Genomic DNA, 21,127 nt, shown 5'->3' on the forward strand with positions numbered 1-21,127 from the left:
CAAGGACATAGGCTGTTAAGGGACAGTTTGATATTTAATGCACCCCCCTCCCCAACATTAAATCTATTGTCACACGCCCCTCCTGTTGTACTGTAAAGAAAGGGGTGCACCCTCCCACCTCAAAATAATGTATAAGAACACAAATAACAATACCTGTAGCGACCCTGTGTTTATAAACCTGGATATCGACTTTGCCACTTCAGAATGCTTTTGTTGCACAGTCGACGACAATCAGGGCTACGGGCCAGAAGGTTGAGGGTTTGCCGACTACCACGGACAAGCTCACGCTCCCTGCCTGTTTCATTAGACCTACACTACAATCAGAGCCGGCTGCAGACAATCAGCTAGGTGGAAATCAGAATTTCTAAATGTTGATGCTATATTTATAATTATATAAATATATGCTACACATTTTCCACCAACGTGTTTCTGTGCCAATGCACCACAACCAATAAGCAAAGCATACCAACTTTGGGCGCTTCAACTTCATGGTTTGTGTTTTCAACACCACAATCTGCACAGTTTTGAATGAATGTGCGCAGGTAGCCTACAGTAGCCTTCACAATCATATTCAAAGATTGTGACTGGTTGTGTTTATGCCACACATAAAAGGTCATACATTTTAAAAGTTAAATTACAAATATTTAGGATATATTGAAGAGTAACGTTCTAGGTGCGCAAGGAATAGTCGCAGGGACGGGAAATGAGGCAGAGCACACGTTAAACTTTCCTGAATAACTGGGCCTGTTGGGAGCATATGTGGCCACATTATTATAGGACAACTTGTGAGAATGATGATCCGCAACAGACAGCACATTTCAGTATCAGAACATAAAATACATCCAGACTGGCCTGCTACAATGCCTTTCAATACCTTATAAACTGTGGAGAGTAGACCCACAACTGATCCAAACGGAATGAATGGAAATAAATATTCAAATCACAAGGCTTTTGTGGCATTATTCAAATGACATTTTCACTGCAGTTTACAGCCTAGAGTAGCATTTTGTACTTGAAAACAATAATGCAATTATTCATTGCAATGTGGTGTAGGCTAGTCTAGGTCGGATCATTTTATTGTCCCTAAACAAGATCGATAGCTTTGAGCTGCATGTCTCATGTATTCACTGTTCTTTCATCCACAATGACGAAGCTGAACTCTACGCTTACAGTGAGGGAAAAAAGTATTTGATCCCCTGCTGATTTTGTACGTTTGCCCTCTGACAAAGAAATGATCAGTCTATCATTTTAATGGTAGGTTTATTTGAACAGTGAGAGACAGAATAACAACAAAAAAATCCAGAAAAACGCATGTCAAAAATGTTAGAAATTGATTTACATTTGAATGAGGGAAATAAGTATTTGACCCCCTCTCAATCAGAAAGATTTCTGGCTCCCAGGAGTCTTTTATACAGGTAACGAGCTGTGATTAGGAGCACACTCTTAAAGGGAGTGCTCCTAATCTCAGCTTGTTACCTGTATAAAAGACACCTGTCCACAGAAGCAATCAATCAATCAGATTCCAAACTCCTCCACCAAGACCAAGACCAAAGAGCTCTCCAAGGATGTCAGGGAGAAGATTGTAGACCTACACAAGGCTGGAATGGGCTACAAGACCATCGGCAAGCAGCTTGGTGAGAAGGTGACAACAGTTGGTGCGATTATTCGCAAATGGAAGAAACACAAAAGAACTGTCAATCTCCCTCGGCCTGGGGCTCCATGCAAGATCTCACCTCGTGGAGTTGCAATGATCATGAGAACGGTGAGGAATCAGCCCAAAACTATACGGGAGGATCTTGTCAATGATCTCAAGGCAGCTGGGACCATAGTCACCAAGAAAACAATTGGTAACACACTATGCCGTGAAGGACTGAAATCCTGCAGCGCCCGCAAGGTCCCCCTGCTCAAGAAAGCACATATACATGACCGTCTGAAGTTTGCCAATGAACATCTGAATGATTCAGAGGACAACTGGATGAAAATGGAGCTCTTTGGCATCAACTCAACTCGCCGTGTTTGGAGGAGGAGGAATGCTGCCTATGACCCCAAGAACACCATCCCCACCATCAAACATGGAGGTGGAAACATTATGCTTTGGGGGTGTTTTTCTGCTAAGGGGACAAGACAACTTCACCGCATCAAAGGGACGATGGATGGGGCCATGTACCGTCAAATCTTGGGTGAGAACCTCCTTCCCTCAGCCAGGGCATTGAAAATGGGTCGTGGATGGGTATTCCAGCATGACAATGACCCAAAACACATGGCCAAGGCAACAAAGGAGTGGCTCAAGAAGAAGCACATTAAGGTCCTGGAGTGGCCTAGCCAGTCACCAGACCTTAATCTCATAGAAAATCTGTGGAGGGAGCTGAAGGTTCGAGTTGCCAAACGTCAGCCTCGAAACCTTAATGACTTGGAGAAGATCTGCAAAGAGGAGTGGGACAAAATCCCTCCTGAGATGTGTGCAAACCTGATGGCCAACTACAAAAAACATCTGACCTCTGTGATTGCCAACAAGGGTTTTGCCACCAAGTACTAAGTCATGTTTTGCAGAGGGGTCAAATACTTATTTCCCTCATTAAAATGCAAATCAATTTATAACATTTTTGACATGTATTTTTCTGGATTTTTTTGTTGTTATTCTGTCTCTCACTGTTCAAATAAACCTACCATTAAAATTATAGACTGATCATTTCTTTGTCAGTGGGGAAACGAACAAAATCAGCAGTGGATCAAATACTTTTTCCCCTCACTGTATATTGAAAATTGGTTCCGCTCTGAATCATTTTGTGTGGTATGATTGGTAGGTAGACTATTGCAGATCTGGACAAACAATCCACTTACCACTATTGTCACTATGAATGGTGAATAGAGGGCAGGATAGACAGACTGGTAGACTATATTGACCTGTGGTATAGTTTGTGCGCGGAAAAGCGCTGTGCTTATTAAGGGACGTACCAAAACACCTTGATATAGGGGACCCGCATCCAACAGGATGGAAGAAATTATATAGTAAAACCTGCAAAAGGGCGATTGTAAACCAGGGAAAGAAACGCACTACCCTCCCCTGTGCCCAATAAAAAAACACACAACTCTCCCCAAAGCCACATTTCTTTCGTTTTAGACAACCCTCCCCTATATAATTCTCACAATACTGGACCAATCACACTCATTAACACTGAACTATCAAATATATACACATGCTGTGAGGTGAAAAGAATGGAGGAGGTAACACAGCTTGTTACCAAAACAGGCACTGAGGGTAAACCCAAGTTAACAACCCACTACCTTAATAATTGAGACCAGGTGGTTATGGTTTACATCTTGAAATAACATTGTTTCATTTCATTTTGAAAATTCTGTTTAAAATCATGTGCAGACATAGAAACTTTAAACAAGTTAGTCTATATAAATTGCCAATTGCCGCTTGGAATGTACAGACTCCAAATATTTGTTGGATATACTTGTTCTTTTTACTTCAATGTATTTTAAAGGCCCATTCCACTTTGGTCTTCCTAAACGTAAGGAACAAGATAGCAAAAAGAGAGAAATACATGCATTTAAATGTCAATGTTAAGAATATATCACGACATCTGTTTGATCCCGGCCCAAGTATTTTTCCAAGGGTTCTTATGCTCTATCCCTGTCTAAATCATGGAAGCTGACCTTCAACATTCCACATATCATCAAAGGACACAGATAATGTTGGGCAAATATCATAAAACGTGAGGATTTTAGGATTGAGGTGAGGCTGCCAACATCTTCAACCAACCAGGGAAAAGAAAGCCATGCATCTGAAAGCATAGGCTGGTTTAACCTACCACCTAACCCACCAATGGAATACGGTAATTCCTACCTACAGGGTACATGTCTGGGAAGACGGCACAGAGCGAATGAAAGGATTCTCAATGTCCTCTTTGGGGAGCTGAGAGACAGGTATCAGTCAAAGCCTATTTTGACAGAACCATTGACACTTAAACACATTCATCACAGTCCAAAGACAAGAAAAAACACTCTAAACAAGAATAAAGATATGTTGTTGTACCTCAGGACTCAAACCATATGCGGAGTGAGGTGATCTCAGTGGAGAATAAGAAGGCTGGGGTTGGGGCAGGGAGTGGGGCAGGGGCTGGGGTAGGATTTGGGGCAGGGGCTGGGGTTGGGGCAGGGGCTGGGGCAGGAGTTGGGGCAGGGGCTGGGGAAGAGGTTGGGGAAGGACCTACTGCTGTATTGGCATCTGCTCTGCTCAGCAGCAGAGACAAAAGACACTAAACACATCACTCTTATCCCCCCTGATAAATAACTAAACAAGGCAAACAGAGACAGATCCGTCAAGCTCCAAACAGCTAACACAGAGACAGGGAAAGAGATGGATAGAAAGATAGACAGAGACATAAAGAGAGAGAGATAGAGAGAGCAAGCACAAGGGAGTGTAGGGGAGACAGGCTGGCGGGGGTATAGTGAGAGGGCACAGCGATGGGTAACAGGAGAAAGTGGATAAATATCACAGAGTAGCCTGAGCCAAGCACCATGGAAGGTTGAGTATTGCAAGGCTGTGAAAGCTGGGCATTTTTGCAAAGCTGTGACATTTGTTTCTTATTGTCTAAGTGGCAGTTAAAAGCGTCTCCCTGCGAGGGCCCCTCGGGTCTGTGCTGGGCTGCTTTAACAGGGAGGTAACCATATTAGGACGTGTATGGTAAAGTAAACAATAACATAGTTGCAAAGAGATGGACATTTTGTAGCTAATGGTGTTTGTCATTCCTGTTTTCAGGGCTCTGTATGGTCCTGTACTTTTTCTGCTAGACCAGGGAGACTTTATTTATGAAAACAACGTAGGAGCCAAAACTGAAACCGGTGAAAATCCCAATAAATAAATATATGTTTAAAAATGTCTCCACCTTTCTTGTTGGATTGCATTAAATAAACTCCCATCTTGAATGAAAAAGCTTTGCAAAAGTGTTCCGCTTCATGTGCATCTTTTAACTGTCTAATTTTAATTCAACATTTTAAATATTTTAACATTCTAATTTATTTGACGATCCAACAAGGGGAACAAGAGGAAAACCTAATTGGCAAAGATGTATGACGTGAATTAGAACAGTTTGGCAAACTTCCAGTCGAATGAAATCAAAAAGGAATATTATTTGATATGTCTAGGTTGGAGGGTTCCATTTCTCACTAATCAAAACAGCATGTAGTGCTATTTGAACGTAATGTAACACTCATTCTACTTTCGGTTTCAGTGGTCACTTGTTCTCCTCTCCTTTTACTCTGTGTCACGGCTCTGATTATTGCTCTATCTTCTCGGGGTTAAAGAGAAGGCATGGCCACAATCTGGAAAACAATACCCATATTGAAGCCCATGTTTTCTCAATCCATTCATGGTAGCCCACTGCTACCTCAACAAGGGCCAAGTTACTCAAGTGTTTGGTTGTAGCCAACACCCAAGCCCAGCCAACCCAAGTCTTGCATCCCAGACGTCCCAGGCTTACTAAGACATTACGGCTGTTGAAAGGGTCTAGACAACCCTAGTCTAACAGTTCAGCGAGCACAAGTAACCAAAATGTAACATCTAACTGCAACGCCATACATTCAGTGCAACAACAACATAACTTCTTCCATATGCTCTTTTTCTACATTTTATTAGGTTACAGCCTTATTCTAAAATTGATAAATTCAAGTTTTCTTTATCAATCTACACACAGTACCCCATAATGACAAACGAAAACAGGTTTTTAGACATTTTTGCAAATGTACTAAAATTAAAAACCAGAAATACCTTGTTAACATAATTATTCAGACCCTTTGCTATGAGACTCGAAATTGAGCTCAGGTCACTCTGACAGAGCTCCAGAGTTCCTCTTTGGAGATGGGAGGAACTTCCAGAAGGACAACCATCTCTGCAACACTCCAACAATCAGTCCTTTATGGTAGAGCGGCCAGATGGAAGCCACTCCTCAGTAAAAGGCACATGACAGGTCGCTTGGAGTTTTCCAAAAGGCACCTAAAGGACTCTCAGACCATGAGAAACAAGATTCTCTGGTCTGATGAAACCAAGATTGAACTATTTGGCCTGAATGCCAAGTGTCACGTCTGGAGGAAACCTGGCACCATCCCTACAAGTGAAGCATGGTGGTGGCAGTATCATGCTCTGGGTATGTTCTTCAGCGGCAGGGACTGGGAGATGAGTCAGGATCGAGGGAAAGATGAACGGAGCAAAGTACAGAGAGATCCTTGATGAAAACCTGCTCCAGAGCGCTCAGGACCTCAGACTGGGGCAAAGGTTCACCTTCCAACAGAACAACGACCCTAAGCACACAGCCAAGACAACGCAGGAGTGGCTTCAGGACAAGTCTCTGAATGTCCTTGAGTGGCCCAGCCTGAGCCCGGACTTGAACCCAATCTAACTTCTCTGTAGAGACCTGAAAATAGCTGTGCAGCGACGCTCCCCATCCAATCTGACAGAGTTTGAGAGGATCTGGAGAGAAGAATGGGAGAAACTCCCCAAATACAGGTGTGCCAAGCTATTAGCGTCATATCCAAGAAGACTTGAGGCTCTAATCGCTGCCAAAGGTGCTTCAACAAAGTACTGAGTAACGGGTCTGAATACTTATGTAAATGTGTTCATTCAGTTCTTCATTTTTTACACATTTGCTACAATTTCTAAAAATCTGTTTTTGCTTTGTCATTATGGGGTATTGTGTGTAGATTGATGATGGGGAAAAAACGATTTAATACATTTTAGAATAAGGCTGTAATGTAACAAAATGTGAAAAAAGTCAAGGGGTCTGAATACTTTCCGAATGCACTTTAGCTCCCAAAAATTGTCCCTAGTATGCATAGAACACCTTAGAAAAGATTCATTAGATATTTTGTAACTGGGAACAAGCAGCAGCTAGGGCTTTTTTTCTTGCACTTCTAATCAGACCTCTCAGTGGCTATGTCTATATATGAGGGTGCACTGGTTCTCTAATATAGTCATATCAATATGGTAGTTGCTGGCCTTGATCCTCTCCAAAAAAAAAGTCATAGGTAGTAATTTTGCTGATTAATTCAATTTCACATTTTGAAGCGGAAAGAGCAGGCCAAAGTCAAAGCCTTACAAAAGCCTTCTGGAGATTTGACACATTCTTTCACTTTTGTGATTTTCTTTTCATGTCTCTGTAAGACAACTCATCAGCGGGTGGAATTTGCTTACTGCTGTCGCCTCAGTCAATCTCACACAAAGACTCTGTCATGTTACACGTCTGCACCTGGTAGCAGCTTGACATCAAAGGCCTTCACTCTCCCAGACAGTGCTGAATTTATACATCCATCAATATGTTCCAAACCACGAAAAATAAAAAATATGTCTGTGTGATGCTGATAGAAAAATAGATTGAAACTTGCCAAACACACTTTCCCCCCAAAAGGTATTTTAAGTAGCTTCAAGATAACACATTGGTGATAACACTATCAGTACCAATCTTTCTACTTTACAAGATAATTCACATGAAAGCGCAGGAAATGACAAGAGAAAAGAATGTTGCTCTATTCTCTGTGAAATACTTCATTCTGAATAAAGCATACATTTACCTATGCAACCTGTTTAGCCAGACAATAAAGAGCCTAGATACAGTATCTCCCAAAGCCCATTCTGATAGGAGCTGCTGTGCTGTGTCTGGGGATAGAGAGAAGACAGTGTTTAGTAGGTGCTGACATATCCTGTGATCTAGATAAACTGGAACAAATAAAACCCAGTCTTGCTTTTTATGTTGGTCTCCATTGAAATGTCTTTGTACCCATCATGATAACATTTCATTTTCCTACAGCTAGACTAGAGAAGCCGCCTCGCAGCTATTTTGCCTGTCACTGTTTTTAACTACTGCAGCCAAGCACTGAGAGTAGATTACAGTAGTTAGAGAACATGAACAACACTGTGACAAAACTGCTAGTGGCATAAACGTTTAACTTTCTTGTTAGCAATCTCCCCCATGTGGCACTTTAGCAACAGCAAGTTGTTTATTATGTTCAGAGCTCGGCAAAAGCGATTAAAGAAACTCTTTAAGAATCAAAGTGTTATAAATGCATGGAAACACAGCCAGCTGTAAATGCCACAGAATTAGAAGCTTACCAACCCTAATACTCATATGGCAATTTTCAGCTTGATGCTGATATAAAGAAATTACTTTTTAAAGTAAGCAATAAACGCAGTCAAGAGAACTATTATGTGAGCTTTCTTCTTCCCAACATAAATCTATATGCAACCTTTCTTTGGCCGGTGTAACGAGTGCGCTGAGAGTGTTTTAGGAAATAAACAAAACAATAAACACAAACACACAGACATGAAACAGAGTCAATAACACCTGAGGAAAGAACACAAGGGGAGTGACAGATAGGGAAGATACTCAAGGAGGTGATGGAGTCCAGGAAGGTGTCATGAGGTGCTGGTGGGCTTGACGATGGTGACAAGTGTGCGGGATAATCAGCAGCCTGATGACCTGAACCTGTCGAGCTGGCTGGGGTGCCGGAACCTATCGAGCTGGCTGGGGTGCCGGAACCTGTCGAGCTGGCTGGGGCGCCGGAACCTGTCGAGCTGGCTGGGGCGCCGGAACCTATCGAGCTGGCTGGGGCGCCGGAACCTATCGAGCTGGCTGGGGCGCCGGAACCTATCGAGCTGGCTGGGGTGCCGGAACCTGTCGAGCTGGCTGGGGCGCCGGAACCTGTCGAGCTGGCTGGGGCGCCGGAACCTGTCGAGCTGGCTGGGGTGCCGGAACCTGTCGAGCTGGCTGGGGCGCCGGAACCTGTCGAGCTGGCTGGGGCGCCGGAACCTGTCGAGCTGGCTGAGGCGCCGGAACCTGTCGAGCTGGCTGGGGCGCCGGAACCTGTCGAGCTGGCTGGGGCGCCGGAACCTGACAGACCGACTGAGGCAGGGGAGCCTGGCAATCCGGCTGAGGCATGAGCGCCTGACCAGCCGGTGGAAGCAGGGGAGCCTGGCGATCCGGCTGAGGCATGAGAGCCTGACGAGCCGGCGGAGGCAGGGGAGCCTGGCGATCTGTCTGAGGCATGAGAGCCTGTAGCGGCTCCCGGACCCGACGTCATTTACACTGACACAAAAAAAGATATATAAAAAAAACTCCCTGATGCTTCCCTTAGGTGAGGTGTTATTCTGTAACGAGTGCGCTGAGAGTTGGGAAAGCAAGTACAGGGAGTGAGTGTTTTAATAAATAAACAAAACAATAAACACAAACAATGCACCGACATGAAACAGAGTCAATAACACCTGAGGAAAGACCCAAGGGGAGTGACAGATAGGGAAGATACTCAAGGGGGTGATGGAGTCCAGGAAGGTGTCATGAGGTGCTGGTGGGCTTGACGATGGTGACAGGTGTGTGGGATAATCAGCAGCCTGATGACCTAGAGGCCGGAGAGGGAGTGTACGTGACAGCCGGACTCATGAATTTACTTTTCTTTCTTTAATACTCCTATAAAAAGCTGTAGATTAGCAAAGTAATTTGACTGTGATCTTCAAAGGCACTCAAAATAACAGCAGTGTAGCGAGTAATACGAGCAAGCAACCGTTGGCATGATATGTTCTTCCTTCTGTTTGAATATGAAGTTCAAACGGAGACAAGTGCATTTAAAAGGAATCTAAATAGAAACACACACTGATGTTCTGAGGGAGAACTTCTTCCTGGAATAGGCCTTCGTCTGTTGACTTAAGCATCACCAACATATGAGTAAATTGGAAGAGAAACTAAGACGGGGCCACAGTGTCTTCGGATCCCTCCTGTCTCAGCCTCCAGTATTTATGCTGCAGTAGTTTATGTGTCGGGGAGCTAGGGTCAATCTGTTACATCTGGAGTATTTCTCTTGTCTTATCCGGTGTCCTGTGTGAATTTAAATATGCTCTCTCTAATTCTCTCTTTCTTTCTTTCTCTCGGAGGACCTGAGCCCTAGGACCATGCCTCAGGACTACCTGGCATGATGACTCCTTGCTGTCCCCAGTCCACCTGGCCATGCTGCTGCTCCAGTTTCAACTGTTCTGCCTGCGGCTATGGAACCCTGACCTGTTCACCGGACGTGCTTGTTGCACCCTCGACAACTACTATGATTATTATTATTTGACCATGCTGGTCATTTATGAACATTTTAACAACTTGACCATGTTCTGTTATAATATCCACCCGGCACAGCCAGAAGAGGACTGGCCACCCCTCATAGCCTGGTTCCTCTCTAGGTTTCTTCCTAGGTTTTTGGCCTTTCTAGGGAGTTTTTCCTAGGGAGTTTTTCGTAGCCACCGTGCTTCTTTCACATGCATTGCTTGCTGTTTGGGGTTTTAGGCTGGGTTTCTGTACAGCACTTTGAGATATCAGCTGATGTACGAAGGGCTATATAAATAAATTTGATTTGATTTGATGAGAAACTAAGACCTGTATGGTGCATGATATGAACCTACACATGTAGGATCTTAATTTGACCTATATTGTCACAGTAAAATAAACCTGCAGCAACAGGATTTTAATGTTTAGTCCATAATGTTGCTTGTTCGGTGGTTAGGCTATTAGCTGGCCAAAAGGAGGCTACATGAAAAGTGCAATACTGTTAAAAATGTATAACCATGTGTTAGTGTGGGTTTTCAGTGAATTTATGTAAATCATGAAACTCATCTGCATTTCCTGCAAAATTTCAGCAACAAAAGAGTGATCAAATTAATATCCTACAGCTGTAGCATCATTCAGCACGATGATAATTGAACTATCTGGCCAAGAGCCATCCTTACTGAAATCCAACCCTTTGTCAGGCTGCTTTAATTCATAATCCCTTAACAAATAAAGAAAATATGAGCATGTGCAAACATACATACATGAGCACTAACAAACACATACACAACTGTACAATCACACAATGCATACCGTTTCTCAAAATAACAAGAGCGTTTCTTCCGTTTTCAACTCCATTGCACTTCAAAACACCTTTAGACTGAAGCATGGTAATCCTATAAACTGCCACAGGGATTTCTGCATTAGCAAAGCAATCAAAATCGCATTGGAAAGTTGTGTAAATAATTAGGCTGATTTTGGCACATTAACATTAATTACACAATCATTTGAAAGATTTCAGTCCTGATCTTACATCTGGAGAAAACAGCTGTGCTGTGGGCCTGGAGAATGCACTCAGTTACATTCTTTACCCTTCGGCCCACAGTTGCCTTTTTTTCCAAATGGAGAAGTGATTGGCTGAATTCAAACAGAGACGAGTATATCGCTATTTAGCACGCTGGGATGATAGAACAGGCAGGACAAACACAACACACTTCCTGCTCTGATAGTGAGAAACGCACAATCTTTCCCAAATACTTCAACCCACACAAATGAATGAGTTATGACATATGAATCCCCTCTGGACTTAACACAGGAACATTTCCAACTGTTGATGAACCTATTCTGTTATCTCTCAATTTCCACAAATACAAAAAGCCTTCAAGCTCATTTTCTTAACTTCGTCACTCACACCCTGAAGGACAATTAAGACCACTCAATTCTATGTAGTGTTGGCCTATAGTGGTTAGTGACAACATGATATTATCGAGGTAGTTTGGCATCTCCCTGTTAAGAGTCTATGGGAGTAAACCTGCAGGGGTTTGCGCCCCTGCCGTTAGCTGTGAGCTGAGGGGCTGGGATGTTAAAGCCCATCACTGTCTACAGGGCTGTGAGAGACAGAACACAGACACACTGCTCCTCTGAAGCCTAGAGCTCCTGACGTGTTAACACCCCCACCTCTCCCCACTGGATCACTCCAGCCTGCCTGCTTACATCCTGGGGCCCCAGCACATTTAGATATGGAGAGGGGTGTGAGGAGCACACACACACACATACATACACACACACACACACACACATAAAGAACCACACTGATCCACCAAGAGATGGAGATTCCAACGGCTAAATAACCAGTAGATATATAACCATGTATTAATCTACTGTTTCTTAAGAGGAACTTTGACCCTATATCATGACAGAGGCACAGTGTTGAGGGGAAATGAGGGGGAGAAGAGAAAATCCATGCCAATAACCCTTCTAGGTAAAATGCCCCTCGGGGAGTCCATAAACCTTAACTACTACATGTACCTACCTGTACTTGCATGCTAAAATATGATCTCTCTACAGGCAGAGGTCCACTACACACTACAGACCTCTTCTTCTACAGAACAAACTGTGCTGTATAACATCAACTACAATAAATCATACATAGATTCATCACACAGTAGCATGATCATGATGAGATATTTCAACACTTACAGTCTGCGTGTACATTTTCAGGTGTTTGACAGTGAACCTTCGGAGCAAGGTTTTTGTTTCAACAAACATACAACCAAGGCAACCAGACTGCATCAGGTTATTTATTAAGCCAATCCAATACAACATTCACCCTCACACTGAGATTGGAGTCTAATGAATAATCGTGTGTTTACCTTCTACAATGACTTGCTCGTTTAAAGCAATCTTCAGTTCCAGCGTAGTGACTTCAGCCTCCTTGCCCTGCAGACAGAGGACATGGGAATTAGAGGTTGTTATTGAATAATCACTGCAACTAACTACAGCATTTGCCATCAGCAATCACCAAAACAGAATCTCTGAAAGAAAAACAGACAAAATCTATGTTTATTAATAATACTGCTTGCAGTATGAGCCCGCTCAACAGGATTGATCACAATTACACAAATAATGGGTATGGGTAACACACTTCTTCCTGGAATGGGTAACACACTTCTTCCTAGGTAATTATCAAGAAGTAGTCGATTTTTTTATTTCTTTCCTGATGTTTTTGTTTGTCTTTCCTTTTAATGGTGTCAGCAATCTATCTTTAGACTGATTATCAAGCATTGACATACAGTGCCTTTGGAAAGACTTCAGACCCCTTGACTTTTTCCACATTTTATTACGTTACAGTCTTATTCTAAAATGCACTAATTGATTGTCCACCTGTGGTAAATTCAATTGATTCGACATGATTTGGAAAGGCACACCTGTCTATATAAGGTCCCACAGTTGACAGTGCATGTCAGAGCAAAAACCAAGCCATGAGGTCGAAGGAATTGTCCGTAGAGCTCCGAGACAAGATTGTGTCGAGGCACAGATCTGGAGAAGGGTACCAACACATTTCTACAGCATTGAAGGTCCGCAAGAACACAGTGGCCTCCATCATTCTTAAATGGAAGAAATTTGGAACCACCAAGACTCTTCCTAGAGCTTGCCACCCAGCCAAACTGAGCAATCGGGGGAGATGGGCCTTGGTCAGGGAGGTGACCAAGAACCCGATGGTCACTCTGACAGAGCTCCAGAGTTCCTATTTGGAGATGGGAGGAACTTCCAGAAGGACAACCATCTCTGCAGCACTCCACAAATCCGTCCATTATGGTAGAGTGGGTAGAAGGAAGACACTCCTCGGTAAAAGGCACATGACAGCCCACTTGGAGTTTGCCAAAAGGCACATAAAGGACTCTCAGACTATGAGAAACAAGATTTTCTGGTCTGATGAAACCAACATTGAACTCTTCGGCCTGAATGCCAAGCCTTACGTTTGGAGGAAACCTGGCACTATCCCCATGGTGAAGCATGGTGGTGGCAGCGTCATGCTGTGGGGAAGATTTTCAGCGGCAGGGACTGAGAGACGAGTCAGGATCGAGGGAAAGATGAACGGAGCAAAGTACAGAGAGATCCTTGATGAAAACCTCCAGAGTGCTCAGGACCTCAGACTGGGGCGAAGGTTCACCTTCCAACAGGACAACGACCCTAAGCACACAGCCAAGACAATGCAGGAGTGGCTTCGGGACAAGTCTCTGAATGTCCTTGAGTGGCCCAGCCTGAGCCCAGACCTGATCGAATATCTCTGGAGAGACCTGAATATAGCTGTGCAGCAACGCTCCCCATTCAACCTGGCAGAGCTTGAGAAGATCTGCAGAGAAGAATGGGAGAAACGCCCCAAATACCGGTGTGCCAAGCTTATAGCGTCATACCCAAGAAGACTCGAGTCTATAATCGCTGCCAAAGTTGCTTCAACAAAGTACTGAGTAAAGGGTCTGAATACTTATGTAAATGTGATATTTCCATTTTTTATTTTTAATACATTTGCTAAATTACTAAAAAACTGTTTTTGCTTTGTCATTATGGGGTATTGTGTGTAGATTGATGAGGGAGAAAAAATCTATTAAATCAATTTTAGAATAAGGCCGTAACGTAAAAAAATGTGGGAAAAGTCAAGGGGTCTGAATACCGAGTGCACTGTATACTAGTGCACGTACATAGCTATCCTAGCCTTATTGTCTACCGCATCTCCTCATTTCCATCTGCTTGATCAGCACAATCCTTCACTATACTGTAGCCATTGAGGACGATAAGACTAACAATTAAGTTGTTAAATGAAAATGAAAGTTTATTTTTTTAAATTCCTTGCGCCAGATGCCGCTATCAGAAAAATGTCAAAGATGACTCCACCTGGTGGAAGAGCAAACCTGTCTTTCTAGACTCAGGAGCACACTAGCTGTTCAGCATGCACTATGTGCACTGTAAACTGAGCACTCACCCCCCGAAAAAATACATAAAATCTTATTTTTATGGTAAATGGAAAAGAGACTATGGGGCAATATCTCAGAAGCATTTGAATAGAAGCATTAAAGCATATCCAAATATGAAAAAATACCAACTCTCTCACACTGTTCTTTTGTACAGTTTACATTTGGCAGTCAATGCTGTGGCCAGGCATTTGTGGAGCTCCAAAGTGTTTATCTAAAGCAGACTGTGCCTAGATAAAACACATGAGCCTGAACCTTGCCCAGTTACAGCATTAATTATCTGGTAAATGCCCTTGTTGAAAACACTAGTCAACATTAAACTCACTTTGAACTCGACGAGGGTCGAAAATCATACAAAATGGACTGTTCCCACACCACTCTCGTATTATTCTGATTCATTAGACTTCAATTAACATATCATCAATGACATGGGAAATCAATAGCGAGTGGTGACTAATGACAGATATTTTCAGTTTCAAACTACTAAACATCCGTAATCCCTATCACCTGAAAAGCCCCAGGGAACTAAATGAGTTTACCCAATGCATAACATCCATTTAGATAAATGTTCCATCACTTTAATGATGGAAAATGTGTATTGGAGGGAAAAAAGAAACAACAGAACTATGATAGCAGCTGTGATGGTGCTTTTTATCCCTCTGTGCAATACAATGCACATCTTGTAATACCTAAATAGATAATTGTGTCAATTTAAAACTGCACGTGGCAGTAATAGTAGTGTTTGGAGCGGTGGGGGTGCAGTGAGCCCACGGTGTGGATAAACAACAGCATGCTGCTCTGCCCAGTTGGGTTTGGGTTTGTAGAGCCCATCACACACTCCCACACTGAGATTTGAGGGAACAGAATAACTCCTGGTTGAGATGATTACCCACCCAGGTGTTTTATGAGCACGCTCAGTGAGAACATGAATCAAAACGCAGCAATTTCCTAAGACAAAAGAGAGTCGAGGAGCATCTTACAATGCTTGCTGCCAAAGTGTTGAAAAGATAGCTAGGTATTTTGTGTGTGGAGGTAAAATCAGTTGAACAAAAATCAAGGGAGTTACAGTATTAGCCCTATCATATCCTCTGGAAAGACACAGAGAGATACAGAAAGACTGAGATGATTCAAAAGCATATGTTCCTACATTGTATGTTGTGCTGTACCAACAAATAAGAATTATCATCATCATCATCTACATGAACATAATTGTTGCCTCTGTGATGTAATAATAAATATACTGTATTATTGTTGTCTCTGTGATGTAATAATACACACACTGTATTATTGTTGACTCTCTGATGTAATAATAAATACACTGTATTATTGTTGTCTCTGTGATGTAATAATAAATACACTGTATTATTGTTGTCTCTGTGATGTAATAATACACACACTGTATTATTGTTGACTCTCTGATGTAATAATAAATACACTATATTATTGTTGTCTCTGTGATGTAATAATAAATACACTGTATTATTGTTGTCTCTGTGATGTAATAATAAATATACTGTATTATTGTTGACTCTCTGATGTAATAATAAATACACTGTATTATTGTTGTCTCTGTGATGTAATAATAAATACACTGTATTATTGTTGCCTCTGTGATGTAATAATAAATACACTGTATTATTGTTGCCTCTTTGGTATAATAATAAATACAATGTTTTATTGTTGCCTCTTTGGTGTAATAATAAATACACTGTATTTCATGACAAATGCAAAACATTCATCAGTATTGTGTTTTTTTATTCTTGGTTGGGACTATTTTAGAGGTTGTAGGATCACATGTTCAAAAAAGGAATGAATACCCCTCCACTGAAACGCACACAATCCCCCCAAAAAGGCCCAACATCCATTACGGATGGCTCTTCAGCCCTTCTAATGGACAGACTCTCCACTCTCTTCACACCATTCTGACAGAAAAGAAGAGTTCATGAATATTTACCACAAAGTAAAGTTATTCCATTAATTACTCTGAGCATGCTTAAAACGATATCTGTGGCTACTTCTGTGGTAGGTCGTTAATGAACTTTCACACCCTCATTACCATATGAATTAATGCCCAACTCGATGGCTGTCTGTCAATAGAACAGTTTCCTCACTCACTGTCTTTAAGCCTATCAGCATGTTTCGATCACATAGTGATGCTAGCTGCATCATTCTACACAGATCTGTTTATTTATCATACCATGAACTAGACAGCAAATCAAATCAAAGTTTATTTGTCACGTGCGCCGAATACAACAGGTGTAACCTCACAGTGAAATGCATACTTACAAACCAACAGTGGTTACAAACCAACAGTGCAATTGTTAAGTAAAAAAATAGGTATTAGGTTAACGATAGATAGGTAAAGAAAAGAAAAACAGTAAAATGACAGTGAAAAACAGTAAAATGACAGTGAAAATAACAGTAGAGAGGCTATATACAGGTGGTACCAGTACAGAGTCAGTGTGTGGGGGCACAGGTTAGTCGGGCGAATTGTACATGTAGATATAGTTAAAGTGACTATGCATAGATGGTAAACAGAGAGTAGCAGCAGCATAAAATAGGGGTTGGGGGGGGGGGGGCAGAACACAATGCAAATAGTAATTCAGGAGTCTTATGGCTGGGGGTTAAAAGCTGTTGAGAAGCCTTTTGGTCCTAGACTTGGCGCTCCGGTACCACTTGCCACGCGGTAGTAGAGAGAACAGTTTATGACTGGGGTGGCTGGGGTCTTTGACAATTTTTTGGGCCTTCCTCTGACACCGCCTGGTGTAGAGGTCCTGGATGGCAGGCAGCTTAGCCCCAGTGATGTACTGGGCCATACGCACTAACCTCTGTAGTGCTTTGCGGTCGGAGGCCGAGCAGTTGCCGTACCAGGCAGTGATGCAACCAGTCAGGATGCTCTCGATGTTGCAGCTGTAGAACCTTTTGAGGATCTGAGGACCCATGCCAGATCTTTTCAGTCTCCTGAGGTGGAATAGGTTTTGTCGTGCCCTCTTCACGACTGTCTTGGTGTGTTTGGACCATTCTAGTTTGTTGTTGATGTGGACACCAAGGAACTTGAAGCTCTCAACCTGCTCCACTACAGCCCCGTTGATGAAAATGGGGGCGTGCTCGGTCCTCCTTTTCCTGTAGTCCACAATCATCTCCTTTGTCTTGATTATGTTGAGGGATAGGTTGTTATTCTGGCACCACCCGACCAGGTCTCTGACCTAGTCCCTATAGGCTAACTCGTTGTTGTATGTGAAAATGAAAAATAGCATTGGTTTGTTTGAACATTCCTCCTGGAAATAGGTGGTGGTCTTGTTTGAACATTCCTCCTGGAAATGGGTGGTAGTCTTGTTTGAACATTCTTCCTGTAAATGGGTGGTGGTCTTGTTGAACATTCCTCCTGTAAATGGGTGGTGGTCTTGTTTGAACATTCCTCCTGGAAATGGGTGGTGGTCTTGTTTGAACATTCCTTCCGGAAATGGGTGGTGGTCTTGCTTGTTTGAACATTCCACCTGGAATGGGTGATGGTCTTGCTTGTTTGAACATTCCTCCTGGAAATGGGTGGTGGTCTTGCTTGTATGAACATTCCTCCTGGAATGGGTGATGGTCTTGCTTGTTTGAACATTCCTCCTGGAAATAGGTGGTGGTCTTGTTTGAACATTCCTCCTGGAAATGGGTGGTAGTCTTGTTTGAACATTCTTCCTGTAAATGGGTGGTGGTCTTGTTGAACATTCCTCCTGTAAATGGGTGGTGGTCTTGTTTGAACATTCCTCCTGGAAATGGGTGGTGGTCTTGTTTGAACATTCCTTCCGGAAATGGGTGGTGGTCTTGCTTGTTTGAACATTCCACCTGGAATGGGTGATGGTCTTGCTTGTTTGAACATTCCTCCTGGAAATGGGTGGTGGTCTTGCTTGTATGAACATTCCTCCTGGAATGGGTGATGGTCTTGCTTGTTTGAACATTCTTCCTGTAAATGGGTGGTGGTCTTGTTGAACATTCCTCCTGTAAATGGGTGGTGGTCTTGTTTGAACATTCCTCCTGGAAATGGGTGGTGGTCTTGTTTGAACATTCCTTCCGGAAATGGGTGGTGGTCTTGCTTGTTTGAACATTCCACCTGGAATGGGTGATGGTCTTGCTTGTTTGAACATTCCTCCTGGAAATGGGTGGTGGTCTTGCTTGTATGAACATTCCTCCTGGAATGGGTGATGGTCTTGCTTGTTTGAACATTCCTCCTGGAAATGGGTGGTGGTCTTGTGGATCAATATAAAGAATGTATTAATATTAATAATAATAAGAGGGAGTCCAACAGGATAGGCAGAGTCAGTGATATTTATATTCAGGACATTAGTGTTTGTTTTTAGGTGTGTGTGTCGAAGATTTCCCAAGTCACTGTCCGTGCTCTGAAACACAGGAAAATCTAAGGCATGACTCATTTTCAAACAAATGCAGCTGTTTATATGTGATTCACTAAAGGACTGACTGAACAGTATTTTTTCCTTCATTTATTTCAAGCTTTATTAAGGCAGACTAATTCAATGAAAACATAACTACGTCTCATAAAAACCGCTTCAAAATATCAAGTGTATTTTCTCTTTCATGGTGGCATTATATTGCACACCCACATAGTCTGTAAACAACAGCACTCAAACAGCACGCAAACAGGCTCAAAACCCACCAATTAAACCCAACTTCACTTTTTTTTTTCTTCACAGGTTTTTTTTGCCTGTAAGCTGAAAAGGCAACAGTGCAGCCTGCTGAATGTCAGCCTGTCTGATCCCAGAGATTCTTTGGACCTGCCCTCATGTATTGCTGAGGTAAGAACAAAGTACACAGAGAGAGCTTTTCCGCCTTAATACCAAGGAAGTGGAATTTCGCTCCTAACCCTAAACAAACAAGGCAGCACATTTCTTTACACTATTTAAATGTTAACAGAGCTCTTTGAATAGAGCATTCCCTTCCTCTGTATACTCAAATTACTTCTCTCTGGCTATACACAGATTCTAATCAACTGATCCATGAAGCAAACATCCGAAAAATAACTTCATTTGGTTTCTCCTACAGTTGAGAACTAATAGCTGGGACAGAGGGAGGGAGGGAGGGAGAGAGAACCCTACACACACGGACAGCACAAAGGGGCTAACCGACAGACAGATTATGCAATGCTATTTTTACGGCCAATTCCTTTCCACCCTGTCAAACAGGAGGACTGTCAATTCTCTCCTGTGATATCACGTTTCCACTCTCCCAAGTCTCTGTGTCCTGCTCCTCCATTCGTCCACCGCAGAGCCTGTGTGCTATTAATATCAATAACCCACAGATTCCATTTCCCCGGACAAAGACGGAGGGAAAGAAGGAGAGAGGAACTGATACCCTCACCCATCACAGCAGCACATTCACTCCTTTGCTATCACACCGTTCTGAACTAGAGAACAGGAGAAGCTCGCGCTCGCACACATAGTTTAGTTTAGTTCACAAGATGCAAGCCTCTTCTGTGAGATCACCAGAGGACTGCTGGCCAGGCAGCCCTTAAGTCTGTCAGAAGCCTTCAATCCAAACCCTGGACCTCCAGAATAACTTCAGCTCTTCAGAAGAACGCATCTTTCTACCTATGGCACAGTTCTTTGCATCACTTACAGAACAAACCCACAATACGGACACATGCAACATGAACCCATACAAGGCCAGGGAAGAGAAGGAGAAAAAGTACAATTAAAATCTTTACTGACTTACCCATGAACCGTGAGCCTGAGTTTCATTACATTACTGAAACATGAATGTAGATTCCCCAAGGTTTAACAAGACTTCTACAATCCACTTCTCAAACAGAAGAAAAGCCTGTCAGTGCTAGTAGCAGTAAAAGCAGTAGTTGTAGTGTGAGAGAGCTGAAGAGAGCCCTGACTGCAGTGTTCAGAGGAACTGGAGGTATGTGGTCTAAACACAACAAAAGCCAGAGCCTTGCTCTAGATTAAATATGCAGGAAGAGGTCCCTTTGCATAAACACAAACACTCAGCAAATGAAGGACTGGCACAGACCAGGCAGAGCAGAGCAGGCGCCTGCTGAGAGCCATACCTGTCCTCTGCCCGTTTAATTAGACAAGAGCAAGCAGAACAAATGAACGAACACCAGAACGGTCACACAACCAGTCCAGAACAAAAAAGCTACTTAGTTTGTCCTCAGTAGAGTGCTCAAAGTTTGTAAAGACACATGCCAACTTCAAACACATTACTTTTGTTGTAGGACTTGTAAAAATACAATTTGTTTCTATCAGTTGTTTTTAATACATAAATATCAAATACCTCATCTTCAACTTTTAAAATATCAATGTCAGCTACTCGCTTAACTTGTGTAAGCAAATGTGACATACTATATCACCTATAGGACATTCTAAAGGATATATCCATTACCTAAAATGGTATTGTGTAATTAAAATGAAAAAATGTCATTAAAGTAGGTCATGTTTGGGTATGAATATTCCTTTCAATATCCAGTAAAAGTATCATACTGCTACTACTCATCATGCCTTCAGTCATCCCCCTCTCTGCTCCCTGCTGCACTCCTATGGACACCTTCTAATGGATGAATAGACAATA

The 21,127-nt window shown here is 42.6% G+C and overlaps 1 protein-coding gene across 9 annotated transcripts in view; it reads right to left on the reverse strand.

Annotated features, from left to right (window-relative positions):
• Positions 1-21,127, reverse strand: part of LOC106565737 (forkhead box protein P1-B-like) — a 240,427-nt gene that overhangs the window by 129,868 nt on the left and 89,432 nt on the right. For 8 of the 9 annotated variants that reach the window (XM_014133178.2, XM_014133179.2, XM_014133177.2 and 5 more), the window contains one exon: positions 12,452-12,518. The gene's annotated coding sequence lies outside the window, so the exon portion shown is untranslated. Of the gene's footprint in view, positions 1-12,451; positions 12,519-20,266; positions 20,470-21,127 lie in introns of those variants that run through there. The other variant, XM_014133182.2, reaches the window with a different exon arrangement.

The sequence above is a fragment of the Salmo salar genome, chromosome ssa12 (genome assembly GCF_905237065.1).
Source record: "Salmo salar chromosome ssa12, Ssal_v3.1, whole genome shotgun sequence".
Taxonomy (NCBI): Eukaryota; Metazoa; Chordata; class Actinopteri; order Salmoniformes; family Salmonidae; genus Salmo; species Salmo salar.